We start from the raw sequence: 4,388 nt of genomic DNA on the forward strand, positions 1-4,388 counted from the left end.
ATGGTGAGATGATTCAACATAGTGGTGATGCTGGGAGATGGAAAATCTTAAAGAATGGACTATTTTAAACTTAGGAGCAACTACAGATATAAATTGGCTGCTCCAGGTATTTTAGTAAAGCTTACTACCAGGGAGTTGTCCCCAACAGACTTTCCCCTCCACCAGAGGGCAGCATTTGCAACAGCTGCCAAAGTAACTTGCAACAACCTCCGAGAGAGCTGCAGAAAGCAAGAGCAAATAGAGTAAAATAGACAGTTACTGCGAAAGAAGGTCATTTATCACAGCGCTAGAACTTTTCCAAGTAGCATTATACAAAGTATTTTAAATGGGTTTTCTGCGACTAGAATACAATCAACAAGCAATACAGAAAGACATTTGATTCATAGGCGGTTCATCGCGAAAGCTGGATCGTCTAACTAGATTTGGCCTTTGAGACAGAGCGTGATCAACTGACATTCTTAATTTGTTGTTTTGCTGCATCCAGATCCTTGGCAAGTAAGTGACGTGTGCTGCTCTTCACCTTTACTGTCGAATGGCCAGCCAGTCTTACACCAATTTGGTTGCACTTTACAAAGCCGCCATTCTGCACATACACAGATCGCCCGTCACATTTTATCCAGTGCACAGACAGAGTGGTGATTTTATGCAGGTCCGTCATGGCATCACCATCAACCTGTACTGCTGCCACGGGAACGATGCATTTACATTCACTGTACGTACACAGTGCCAGCTGTGGCTCAGTGGGCAGCTAACTTGCCTCTCAGTCAGCAGGTTGTGGGTTCCAAGTCCCACTCCAGAGACTTGAGCACAAAAATGTAGGCTGACACTCCAGTGCAGTGCTGAGGGAGTGCCGCACTGTTGGAGGTGCCGTCTTTCGCATTAAACCGAGGCTCTGTCTTTCAGGTGGATGTGAAGGATCCCATGGCACTATTTGAAGAAGAGCAGGGGAGTTATCCCCGGTGTCCTGGCCAATATTTATCTCTCAATCAACATAACAAAAACAGATTATCTGGGTCATTATCACATTGCTGCTTGTGGGAGCTTGCTGTGTGCAAATTGGCTGCCGCGTTTCCCACATTACAAATGACCACATTTCAAAATAGTACTTCATTGGCTGTAAAGCGCTTTGGGAGATCCTGTGGTCGTGAAAAGCACTATATAAATGCAAGTCTTTCTTACTTTTTACAGACCTGACAGTAAGGAACACCCAGTTCACCGGTATAAAACAAAGGAAGTTTTACTGGCTGACTGCTGCAGGAGAGTTCATCCTATGAGAGCTTGCGGCCGGCATTCAATGTAAACCCAGCTTTATACAACTTCCGTCATGGAAGCTGATTCCTGTCGTGGTGGATTTGACAACACTGGAACAAATTTTGCACATAAGCAGTTTCCCAAAATCCACGTTGACAATGTTCTTTCCACTCCCACATCGTTACCTCTGGTGTCCCCCAGGGATCTATCCTTGGCCCCCTCCTATTTCTCATCTACATGTTGCCCCTCAGCAACATCCCAAAACACAGCGTTAGTTTCCACATGTACACTGACGTCACCCAGCTCTACCTCACCACTTCTCGCGACCCCTCCACGGTCTCTATAAATTGTCAGACTGCTTGATGGATGAGCAGAAATGTTCTCCCATTAAATATTGGAAAGACCAAAGCAACTGTCTTTGATCCCCTCCACAAACTGAATTCCCGAGCCACCAAGATGTCTGCGTTCCTCTAATTCTGCCCTCTTGAGCATCCCTGATTATAATCGCTCAACCATCGGTGGCTGTGCCTTCTGTTGCCTGGGCCCCAAGCTCTGGAACTCCCTCCCTAAACCTCTCCGCCTCTCTTTCCTCCTTAAATCATAGCTCTTTAACCAAGCTTTTGGTCCATCTGCTGTAATTTCTTTGTTTTGTCTTAAAACGTTGCTATGAAGCGCCTTGGGACGTTTGACTATGGATAAAGGCACTATATAAATACAAGTTGTTGTTAGCATTCTGGCCGCAGGTTTTTCTCACTGTCCGGGGAGGTCAGCACATGCTAAAAGGTCATTGCTCGTCTGAACAGGCAAGTGCCTGTGGTCGCTCCGCAGTCAGGACGGAGGCAGCACTGATGGAATGCAACAGCCATTTGCTTCTGTCGCCGGTGCCCTTGGCTTCTGGGGATAAGCAATGAAAACATTCCACACCATGCATTGTTCTTGCCTGTAGCAGTGTGTACACACAGTCTCGTTTATGCTACGTGCCTGTCTGTAAATGAGGTAGTACATTTATAGTGCAGCACAATGTTTAGCTGTTTGGATCACAGCTTTGTTCCTCTGTGTGTGTGGAGGAGAAACAAGTGAAAGCAGACTCCCCTGATGCTTTCGCAAGCTTGACCCACACTGACCACAGGCTCTCAGCTTTAACTCCTGGACTGTGTGGAGTAAACCGATTTCAGCCGGGGTGGCAGTGGGGCACTAGGGAGGAGAAATTAGCCAGAGTTCCTGCTCCTAACCACTCTCCAACAACTTCCACATGTACATTTGAGGGACTAGGATGAGGCGAGCGTGCAGCTTAGCTATGATGCGACCATTGTAGCATAACCTGCTGCCACTCACTTGGGCACAGTACCAGAGGCACCATGGGGTTCTGAGCATCGCTAGCAAGGCCAACATTAATTGCCCATCCCGAGTTGTCCTTGAGAATGTGGTGGTGGGCCTTCCTCTCTGTAATCTATGCACCTGTGAGGATGTTCATAGGTTTATAGAGCTTGTAATTTCTGCGGTCTGGAGGAGTCCGTGTTCCATGTTTATGTTGTATGTGTGAGGTTGCAGCCCCTCTTCCATTATTTGAAGGGGCGGCACCTCAAATTCTGGTTGCACTTCAGTCCCACACTCCTGATCTTTGGGCACCCTGTGTGGAGGGGAACAGGAAGGTCCGAGGGCCTCCTCGTAGGACTGCTCCTGGGCCTGGCCAAGGGGGTCATCAGCCGGTCCAGGCAGCGGGCGGTCGAGGGGGTCGTTCAGCCCGACTGCCTGCCTCTCTTCCGCGGTTACATCCGAGCCAGGGTGTCCCTGGAGATGGAGCATGCGGTGTCCACCGGTACGCTCGCGGCCTTCTGCGAGAGGTGGGCGCCGGAGGGACTGGAGTGCATCATCACCCCCGGCAACCAAATTTTAATTTGAACCTTTATTGTTAAAAGTACATTTGTTTAATTTGTCGGTTTTAGTGCCCCTTTAATAAGGGAGCATTTGATATTTTGTTTTACAAAAATAGTTGTAGAGCTGTTTCATTGTGAGTGGCTCAGCCAGTCTCGTGATGTTCCCAAGGCTCAATAAAACCCAGCCAGTTGGGTCTAGGTCATCCACGATGAAGTATGCAGTTGTTAGCCTGGTGGATGAACTGGTAATGTGTAGTATGATTGTTAAACCTTTGTTAATAAACCAATTTGTTCTTAATAGCAATGTGATGCTATGAATTCTTAAGCAAAGAACCCGTGAAGCAAATACATTACACTCTTGAACTGCTGGAATCTATGAGGTGAAGGTGCTCCCACAATGCCATTAGGTGGGGAGTTCCAGGATTTTAACTCAATGACAATGAAGGAACGGTATGTCAGAATGGTGTACGACTTGAAGGAGATGCTGTTCCCATCCACCTGCTATCCTTATCCTAGTAGATGGTGGAGGACGCGGGTTTGGGAGGTGCTGTTGAAGAAGCCATGATCTTATGGAATGGCGGTGCAGGCTCGAAGGGCCGAATGGCCTGCTCCTGCACCTAATTTCTATGTTTCTAAGCCTTGGCGAGTTGCTGCAGTGCATCTGTAGGCAGTACACAGTGCAACCATGGTGGTTTAGATAAGTGGGTGAAGTGCCAAATAAATGGGACTGTACCCTGGCAAGGAGTCAATGCCTTCCGGATAAGAGTGGATAGGGAAAAATTAGTAGAGAAAATCCGCAAGGAAAAAACTGGATGAGTGATTCTTTTCTCTGGAGAAAGGAGCAGTGCCTGTTGGAATGACTTGCCACCGCTAGATGGAACTTGTCACAATCGGTTAAGTTAATGCCTAATTTTATACACGGCCTCACCCAGTTCCTCTGACAGGAACGCAGAGATTTTTAAAGGTCATGTTTCCCAATGCACCAGACCTCTCCTTCTCAAAACAAAAACTCACCAGACTGATGGATTAAGTCGACAAAAGAAACTTCGAAACCCCTGAATTTGAACCATACTGTGAGATAATCACAGCAGCTGTTTGTCCAGATCTCTGAAATGTTGCTTTGACTGAAGGTCGAAGGGTCGGACAGTAAAATGACAGCCTGGCTTTCAAGTTGTGGATCAGAGCCTGAGAGCAGCACCTGCCAAAAGCTTCATTCCTTTGTCTAGACTGGAATTGAATCCAAATACCATATGCAAAAGA

The 4,388-nt window shown here is 47.3% G+C and overlaps 1 long non-coding RNA gene across 1 annotated transcript; it reads left to right on the top strand.

Annotated features, from left to right (window-relative positions):
• Positions 1-212: 212 nt before the first annotated feature.
• LOC139234795 (uncharacterized) lies at positions 213-3,426 on the top strand. The gene is made up of 2 exons (XR_011588347.1): positions 213-495; positions 1,189-3,426. It is a non-coding gene; the product is annotated as an uncharacterized lncRNA (long non-coding RNA).
• The last annotated feature ends 962 nt before the right edge of the window (positions 3,427-4,388 follow it).

This window comes from Pristiophorus japonicus, chromosome 22 (genome assembly GCF_044704955.1).
Source record: "Pristiophorus japonicus isolate sPriJap1 chromosome 22, sPriJap1.hap1, whole genome shotgun sequence".
Classification (NCBI taxonomy): Eukaryota; Metazoa; Chordata; class Chondrichthyes; family Pristiophoridae; genus Pristiophorus; species Pristiophorus japonicus.